We start from the raw sequence: 10,634 nt of genomic DNA, 5'->3' as shown, positions 1-10,634 counted from the left end.
ATCAGTGGAATAAAAATCATTTTCAAGTATATTTTAAAGGGTTATTTATTTTAAAAATCCATTCAAATAATAGTGGCATTTGACTAATTAAAGCCTGGGTTCCCCCAGAAGTTTCAACACTGTCACCTCTAATGATTGTCAAGCACTCTCCTTAAATAAGGTGTGGTAGGCTTCTTGATTTGCATGTGTTCTTCTGGTTTCTGTCACCTGAGAGTTTGTTTTGCAGTAGGAATGTGCATCTGCTCTGACAGGACCCATCTGCTCTGGGGATAGCGAAGTGCCCCAAGCCTAGTTGGCAAAACTCAGTTAAATCTTTGTTTTATAATGTGATAGAATTTAAATTATTTATAGCGGTTATGTCTCATTGATTATCAGAGAGGTTTTTTTTTTTTATTTTATTTTTTTATGGCACAAGGATTTCCTGTCACCATTTTCCAGATTATGAATAGATGCAAAGCAAGATGACACTTACTTCTTATTAACATGACCCTTCTGATTTTTGTGATCCTAATTAGTTGGACTGTGGTCCCTTCATTATTTATTTATTTATTCACCTTCATTTCCCACTTCATTTTAGAAAGGGTTTGTGGTGTTGTCATCTCATTAAGAAAAGTGCAAGAGCAACCACATGAGAAACGTCAAGTCTTCAGAAATTGGTGACCTTGAAAGAATCACTATGGAACTCCAAAGAACTAAACTCAACCATGTCACACTGCTATTCTATAAGACAGGAACTGGGTCAAAGATTAGAGTATGGGTGCCACCTGTGTTGCGACGGCTGGTCCATATGCCACTCTTTTGATGCCATTCATGGGTATTCATACGCTCTGTATCAATTTACTTAATATATATTCATTTGGAGCCTACTGTGTGATAGTCATTCTTCTTAACACTAAGAGAAGTTGACAAAAGTCAGGGATGGTGACTTTCTGCATAATTTACATATTAATGGGATGAATCAAACAGTGAGTATGCCAAAAATATTTCCAGGGACTCTGGGAGAGAAATGTAAAGTAGCAGCCCTGAACAGAAAGAACCAGCAGAGAAGGAGAGAGAGAGGAAGGAAGAATGCAATATAAGCCTCAAGTTGTTCTATCTGTATTTGATGTTAAGTAGTTTTCAAATTAGAAAGCAAGGTTATGGTATTATGTAAATAATAGACACTGTGGTTCTAGACTTATAGGTTCAGAGCCAACCAGCTTCTCCTATCCTGTAAAATGATGACTAATCTCAATGATGGTACTGACTCCTACTATATATAATATTTTAATTTTGTTAGATAATTTTTATGGGGATAAATGGTGCCATATAATGTTTATTAAATTTGTATGGTATTACTTGATTTTCATAGACGAGGAGGCAAATTTAACAAGTTACTTTGTGAAGGAATAGAGTGCCAGGATACAGTTCACACATTTTAGGTGCACAACTGTATACACTTTTATGAGGAAGATGCACCTATGGAAGTCTGTTCTAGAGGCAAAAGATTATCAGTTCCCTCAAAGTGCATTGGTACCAGCTGCATTCATTATCTCCTTTCTAAGGCATTCCCTGTTCTCATGAACTTCTTTACTATCTAAAGAACACCTGTAAAGTGAACCTCCCAGGAGTGTGCATTAGTTCCTGTGAGTTTCTTTTAACAGTGTCATGTTAGGAGTTTCCTCTATAATTTTTGGGTGAGGCAGAAGTTTGAGATAGCTCATTGATGCAGAACATTACAAGTATCCAAATCATGATGCATTTGTCTTTTCTATTGTTACTGGGTATTTGGATTGTTTGCAGGTTGCATATAAAATGAATAAAGAATCATATGTGATCTGTTTCAGGTATTGTGCAAGTATTTCTTTCTGGAGGTGGATATTCTGCACAGGAGTTGCTTAATCATGAATCATACATATATCCAGTTTCACTAGATGTTGACAAAAACACTTCTGCCAATTGAGATTTTTACCAGACAGAGACTGGACTAAGATAATCAGTTCTAGAGGATGATTGATAGAGGATGCTATGGCTGTGCCTAACACCAAACTTCAGGTCACTCCAAGTCAACTGGGAAGGAAACCAGAAACCCAGAAGGAAAATTTATTTTATTTCCTGAACTTTTTTTTTGAGATAATTTTGCCATGGAGTTCTACATGTGTTTGGACCAGGCCCTAGTAAAAGTAAAGACAAAGTTGAAAGGTAACAAACTGCTTTGAAACTCACAGAGCACGTTTCTCTGACTGGTGCTAGGAAACAAGGATGTGCAGATGAGTTTTGGTGGAGTAAAATAACCACAAACTGCATCCAATGTTTTTAAAAATCTCTCCCTCCCTCCATACCCCCATCATATGCGTGTATGCATATGTACATACACAAATACACATAATGTGATATGTGTGTTATATGTGTATTTATGTGTCATGTATACATACATATAAATGTGAATGTATATGTACATATTTCTTCAAATTCATTTGTTTAAAAGAGGCAAAAGCATCAAAATACAAATATTTCCCATGGAACCCCAAGTATTCTATTCCTTGCCTCAAAAATAATAATATGAGTACCTGGTAAATACTTAGATATTTGGCCTTATGTATTTGTGTATCTGAGTCACTCTCATTTTAAAGTCTTGCAATTACATATACTTTCTTTACAAATACTTAATGTTAGACAGTAATGAATTAAAGTATAAAGAGAAAATTGGTTATTGCACATATAAAGATTCAAATAAAGAAAAAAGAATCAGAAATGCTTTAATAATGGAAAAATATGAAGATTATTTTTATCTGCCTTTCCACACTCAAAATTAGGCTATTCACAAAGTTCTTCTGAAGTGTCCTATTGAAAACCACTCTATCTATAGAAGATTCATCGAGGCTGCAAAGTTAGCAGTTTTGTGAATTTTAATATAACTTTTGTTCTCTTTCTATTCTCATATCTAGGATTTCTGAAGTAATTGTTACTTTTTATTCATCTTTCATTACCTATTCAGTAAAGCCTTATAAGTACAATAGATTATCAATGTAATGATGCTCTGATGCCATAAAGATTCCTGTGCTCATGTCAGAGGGCCTTCACACAGAGCAAGAATGTGGTGGGGAGGGGAGAGGATATCCAATTCCAGATGCTAAAAGATACATTGATTTGTTCCTATAATAATCCAGCTGGACTAGTAGTTGCAATTTGATTTCACAACTTGACTAAGTTTGCAGTAATGCACAGTCATTTTCTGAGTCCCACATGCCTACTGCAAAGACCAAATCAGTGCATGCATCAAATGTGGATACAGGAGGGTCGGGATCACCCCATCCTGTCTTTAGAATCTGGAAAAATGATATCTGATTGCTGTTTATTTTTGTGGTTGGTAGCAACAACTCCACAAGCTTTCATCTGATCCTTTTCACTCCATTTCCCATGCAGCTATTTAAGTGTTGCTTCATGCCTCTCTCAGGATGACAGCTAAGATGTGATAGATCGGAGCAGATGTACTCAAGGCCAGATTGATGTCCCATGTCAACTGGATGAACTGGTAGATCAGTGATAACTTCATGAGGTGCCCAGTGCCTCATACCCAGAGCTGGCTCAGAGTATAAAGAGAAGTACATAACTATTGCTTTACTGTGTCTTCCAAATGATACTTTATACTCATGAAAATATTTTCTTTTCAAACTATCTTAAATAATTAGTGCTTAGTATTCAGTTGAGATCTACAGTCTATCCGGGAATATATTCCTATATCTGGCTGAAAATAATGCTTTTTATGTGTTGATATTTTCTTGGTTCCTCTTGCTATTAAAAAGAATAAATACCCTTTTTCCCACCAAATTGCTTTGACATCCAAGTAATAAGACACATATCTACAGTGTTTACATGTAAACTATTTTATATACCATGGTGGCATGGAACTTGTTTATCACTCTTTAATAAATCTTCAAGTCTAGTAATAAAAGCATAACAAAATTATTGTCATTGTCTTTTGGCTCTTAGCCTTTTTGTGTACATATTAGAATTATTTTGCCAATTACCACAAATTAAGTGTTAAAATTTTGACAAGAGTCCATCAAATCTACAGGTCAATTTATTGAGAATTTACATTTTCAAAACCACAACACTGTGATCCATGAATGTAGTATGTCCTTCTGTTTAACTTCTCCCAATATAATTTTCTAGAATTTAGAAGACATATACATGTCATTGGCTAGACTGCTATTAGGTGTGTCATACTTTTTATTCTATAAAAATTAACTACTTAAAAATTATTTATTTAAATGGTTTTGGTACTGGGGTGGTTTAAATGAGATACTCTTTGTAGTTTAGGACATTTAAATGCTTGGAATTCAGTTGATGGGCTTAGGTAGTATTATGGCCTTGGGGTGGGGGTGGGCGGAATCTGTTATAGGAGGCAGGCTTTAAAAAGTTTTAAAACTTGTTCATTCCTGGTGGTCTCTCTCTGCTTTGCACTGTGGTTTAAGGTGTGAGTCCCCAGCATTTCTCTCTCTTTCCCAGGCTTCACTACACCATTCCTCTGAGGCTGTTAGCCCACATAAACCCTCGTTCTCTAAGTTGCTTTGGTCATGGTATTTTATCGTAACAATAAAAATGTAACCTATACAGGTACTATGCTCAAACTCTACATATCGCTTGGTCATTCTGTTATCCCCTACACTGAAATATAAATAGAATGTAGTCAGTTTTCTATGTACAAAATTATGCCTTATAAAAATGACTACATGTTTCTTTCCAAATTTGTACTTTTTGTTATTTAAGTTTTGGGTGCTTTCTAAGACTTCCAGTACAACAGCGATTCAACAAAATGATTTTAGATATTCTTGTTTCATTCATAATGTTATTTACCAGTTCCTATTTCAGATTTTCTTTATCTCAAGAACAAAATTTCTTTCTCTAGTCATTAATAGCTATTATTTTTGTTAATGGATGTTATTTACTTTTCCTGAAAATATGGAGATAATTATAAGACTTTAAGTTTTCCTGAAAATACAGTTAATCACATTTATTGATTTAAAATCTTAGTTCATCTGAAATTTCTTATATATCTAATATAGAGAACACATTGCTGACATTTTAATTGCAATTATTTGATGGGTTATGCATGTAAATCTGTTTGTATTCATGAGAATGGTGGTTGTTAGGTTCTGCTATGATCTTCAGGCTACAGATATAGAAGACAGAGTGCTGAGAAGTTAGTCATAAACCCAAGCCATACAGTGAGAGAGTAACTCCAAGTGATAAGGAGATTCTTAACAGTTAAATTACTACAGAGCAATTGCTGATCATGGTGTCTTCAGAAAATGTTATGAACAAAACCAGATCTTATTAGTATTACTTAGAAAAGATATATGTTTATGAGATGTGCAATTTAGCACTGCTGTAGCATAGTTGGCAACTTTGTTCTTATACATTGATGGATTTTTGTTTGTTTTGTTTTATTTTTTCTTCTCAGCTGTCAAAACCCCAAACACTCCACCTTCTCTATTCCTCTTTCACTTTTACTCCTTCCAAATTCACACACTCACTCATTATCCTTCAGCCATGCTAACTACTTGCTGTTTTAGAATATTCTAAAACCATTTCATTTAAGCTTTCTAAAACCAGGCACACTCCTCTGCCTGGCTTTTGTAAGTGCCCTGCCCTTTGCTGCCAGTATCCCCCTGGGACTTTTGCATGGTCCACTTTCTCCTTCCCTGCAGGGATGTCATTTTACTAGAGAGCACTCACCTAGGCAGAACATTTTCTCCTTTAAGAGGCCATCAGACAGACCCAGAACCAAGCATCCTGATTTCCTGTTGAGCACAACCTCTTTCTTCTATGCCTGGGTAGAAACTTGATGTATTAGAGACTGTTTTCTTCCAGTATTTTTTTTTTTTATGAGTCAACAAATAAACCAAGGAATAAATTGATAAGAGTCAGCAGTCACCTATTTTTTTCAGAAATATTTGCTAATTATTTCTCCTGTGTATGTAATTGCTACCCCTGTTAATCTAACTCTAAAAAAAAAAAAAAAAAGAAAGAAAAAAAAAAAAAAAGAACAAAACAAAACAAAACAAAAAAAAAAACCCTTGATATAACCATCTTTATCTTCTTTTTCTACCAATCACTGCAGAAGATGTCAATAGATATTTATCACATTTTGAGATACATGCTTGCTGTACCCAAGGTAACTTGAAGGTAATCATTTCCCATAGTTTAAGTTTATTTTGCCTGTGGTGCATGCCCACTTTATATGCAATATGATTGAAATGGATTATTATTGTAGATGTTACAGCAAGCTATGTAGCATCATATGTAATGTGTATCTTTAATATATACTCAACCCTGGCCCTCACAGCCAGTCCATTTGTACACAAGACAATAAATATAAAATTAAAAATGTCATCCTGTAGGCAAACGGAACATCTGTCCACCAACGTGATTTCTAGGACTTAAGGAAAAATTGTAATTTATGAGAGACACATGTGATCATTATAAATGTTAAGCAGAGTATATACTCTGCGTGGCATGACTTTTATTTTTAATTATAGGTCAATTCCACTTAATTCTACAGTACAGCAGAAAGTGCAGCGAACTAAGCTTTGAATGTCAACCTCACTTTTAGAGAATAGATATGCAACTTTGAGCAATGCTTGTCTTCCTAGACCAGTAGTTTTCCTACTTTGGCTCCCAGAATTTAAGTATTAAAAAAGTATGACTCCTGTGTCCATTAGGTCGTGTGCACCTGTATGAGGATGGGCACCTGTCTGCTGCCGTGCACATGTGGAGGTCCAAGGTCAACTTTTAGGAGCCAGTTCTCCCCTCCCACTGTGGATTCCAAGAAGAACTGAGCACAGGACACCTGGTTTGCTCCAGTGCTTTCATTTCATTTGCTTTCATTTGCTTAAATATCTCATAGATATCCTCACAAGATCTTTAATCGATTATCTTTAAGCCTGCAACGCTCAAGGGTTCCATGGCATCATTGCTTCAGGGGACCATTTGGGGAGATGGAAGCTTAGGTAGGACTTACTCTAGTCAGAAGTGTTATTTGCGATTTCCTGATAAATACGTGACTTAAGAGAAAGACTTGAGTCATGGATCTCTTTTGTTGTTATATTTCCATACCACCTTAGGTTTTAAAAGCTACAGCATGAACTTATATTTAGGTACCTGGATCCTAAAGAGGTTAGTGTAAGAACAGCTGATTTTTTTACTATCCCTTTCTGTACTGCTCAGCACAGATTCCTAATGTTCCTTGCACACCATTATTCTGGTGTCTGGGCTGCTGGGTGGGGGGCAGGAAGGGTCTGCTTAGGAGTGAAAAAGGAAGCTAGGCAGGGTTTTGATGGTACCAAGAGTAAAAGTACATATTTTTTTCTGATTCAGCATGATACATTCACAAATGACAGGAGAAGTTATTAAAGGGCAGGGATTTGTGGTGGGAGAACCATAGATTAAAGAAGATGCACACTAACTGTGTAGAATAGTGCATTTATCTTCTATGGATGCTATGTCTGTTCTGTCTAGTTAAAACATAAAGTGGGGCGGGGGAACCAAAGTGCCTAACAGGATGCTATCCTTAAGAAAGAGCCTTCACCTACTGCCAAGAGGTTGCTTATTAGTTCAAAATCCTCCTAGATGTTCCTTCTTACGTAGGAGTCAGACTTATCTTGATCTCTCATAGATTTTCTGTCAGTTAGGGCCTGCTGACTGGCTAGATATGCTCCATCCGGTGAGAATCAGATTCTAGGTGTATATGGAAAATGACTGTAGCTGACCTACTCATAATGTAATGTCATCATCAAAATCCATCATGTCTGCCTTCAGGACTAAAAGTTATGCAAGCTCTCCATAGATCCTGCCTACTAGTTAAAGGTTAAACATGAAATGACTGAGGTTGTGGCTTATTTCTCCCAATAAACAACAACAACAACAACAAGTACCCATAGCAGCTCCTTCATCACACCCATGTTGACCCATGAACCCTAAGTAGTCTTACTGTTCTTACCACAATGATAATGCCACACCCTCTTAGGTCTCCTTCTTAGGTCAACAAAACTATGCTCTCAGAAGAACTGACAGAGAAATAGCTGGGGACTGAATTTAAGACAGTGACTTAGCAGCTTTCTTAGTGCTTTAAAAGCTCATAGACTTTATCAGGTGTGGCAAGGTTACGCTGCTTTACCATTAGTAAAGATGAGCCAATACCGTCTCTTGTTACACGTGCATGGTAAGACTAGTTAGTAAAGCCTAACAAAACACTTGCTTCAGCCATGATAACAAAAACACTTGCCAGCATTCGGGAAACTTCTACCAGGGAAGCCAGTCATTTTAATAGAAGGAACTCACTGTACTGTTAAACTTGTCTTCAATGGGAAGTCTTTGTTTGCACAATAATGCTCTATGGGTAAGGTTTGCAAGGTTGAAAAAGAAGGAATAGTCCCCATTTTATTTTTAATTTCTGTATAAAATAGATGTTGAGTCTAAACTGTTCTGTGAATAGGTGTAATTCATTGTGTTTGTGATTTTTCATTGTTTAAAAGGGAAAATTCATTTGCTGATTTCTTTGTCTTTTATTGGGTTCATTAAATAGCTTGTCTGTTATATTATTATCCCAGGTTCTTGATTACTAAGTGCTTTGTTGTAGTAATTTGCTTCTAATATTTAATTTTGTAATTATTTGAGGTAATCTTATTAATACCTAGGATAATTTGGGGGTCATGCTTTTGGAAAATACTCAACTTTAATAACAAAACTGGGAATAAGATGTTTGAGTCTGTGATTTATTTTGCTGATTTTATTTTATTTTATTTTATTTTTTAGGAAAAGTACCCCATTAGCTTGACTGACTATGACCATGCACTTGGATAACAGTTTCACTTTGTTACCTATAGAGAAATTTTCCTAAAATTTTCCTAAAATTTCTGTGATTCTTTGGGTGAAATACATAGTTTTAAGAACATTTTTTTAATCTGTTATTTTTATGTATCTGCTTGGAGTGGAAATGTTTATAGTAAGGGTTAGTAAACCAATCAAGAGTCTCATGCAGTAAATCTCTTAGAGTTGGATATGTAAAACAAAATTTGAAATTCTAAGAAATGAACATTATTTTCTGATGCTGTGAGCTTGTAGCACATTTGTGTGAATGGCCGAGTGCCAATGGCATTAACATCACAGGCTCACTTGCTTTAGCAGAGAAAGACTTGGAGTTGGATCAGAATATAGAGAGGGCCTTAGGATCATGAGGTACACAGAGAAATCCAGAGCCAAGGATCTTCCCAGGAGAATCTGAAGATTCAGGGAAAACCAAAAGAGAAAGTTTGTTCTCTACAACAGAGATAGAAGTGAATCCCCTCCTATAATGCAAAGTTGTATTGCCCCTGGTGAATTTGAATAGTATAATAGCTGTATCTTGGGCTTACGGTGTGCCAGGAACTTTATATATCTCAGCTCTTGAAATCCTCCTCCTAATTCTGTGTCTGTTTGCTATTATCCCCTTGAAGGTGGTCAAATCAGGCCTCATACAGATTATGTAGTCAAGGCTAGAAAACAAGTATAGAGAAGGAACAGAGACAGACATCCAGCCCCAGAGTCTTGTCTGCTGTTGTGCACCTGTGGGAATGAAGCTGATTCCAGCACCCCAACTCTTGGTGGAGCCTACCCCGCTTTAGATGTTTCTCGATTTAGAAACCTGGAAGAAGTGTTTGAGATTCTAGCCCTAATCCTGCATCCCTGCAGACCTAGTTAGGTTTAGTTCTTTGAAGCTCATGAAGGGAGGGGGAAGGGCAGACAATGTGAACATTTGTACAGAAGCTAAACAGAAAGAAAGGAACTTTGTCAATGTGGGGAAATACATTTTCAAACAATAAACCTGAGCAAATCCAGAGAAGGGTGTACTATACATTTTCCCATAGCTTAGGATGATAGCTCCCCATCAAACCTGCTTCTACCATTTAAGCTAGGGTGACACACAGTCAACACCTCTGATGTTTTGAAACAGATAATTTAGGGTTGCATGAGGTACCCTGTCTACTGTGTGTTGTTGATTGCTATTTCTGGCTTCTCTTTGCTTTTTAATGATGGCACTATACTGAAATATCACCAAATAATACTTAACACCCACTAGAGAACAACCAGCAATCTATATAATTGTCACCAAGCTAGACTGAAATTATTTTTGTAATTTTAAGTCATATTAATAATTTCCTATGAACATTTTTAAGGGTATGAAACCCTGGAGGCTAAAAGCAGCCTGGATTCTAACACATTGGCATTCTAGAACATCCAGAAATGATTCTGTAGGAATACATTTAGACAGGATGGATTTTCTTATTAGTATTAGAAGTTAGGGCTCATATAGATATAGGTGGATAATAGTGAAAAATATTGTTTTATACCAGTTTTCAAAAAGAAAAAAAAAAAGAAAAGCACTGTGGTTAATGATATGACAGGTAGATAGATCACTAGCCAAAGGGATCATTTAAAAATCATCCTGTTGGTTCTTCTACTTGGTCAAGCACTGAGTGCACAGGCTGGCCAGACTAACATCTGATATTTACACTAAACACTGTCTCTCCTGGGCCTGCCTGGAATGAAGAGATTCATTGCCCTGGGGAGAGGTGGGGTTGTTCAGTTCCCAAATGTAGATCCCAGGCCTC

This window comes from Mus pahari, chromosome 5, assembly GCF_900095145.1.
Source record: "Mus pahari chromosome 5, PAHARI_EIJ_v1.1, whole genome shotgun sequence".
Taxonomy (NCBI): Eukaryota; Metazoa; Chordata; class Mammalia; order Rodentia; family Muridae; genus Mus; species Mus pahari.
This window is presented reverse-complemented; position numbering follows the sequence as displayed.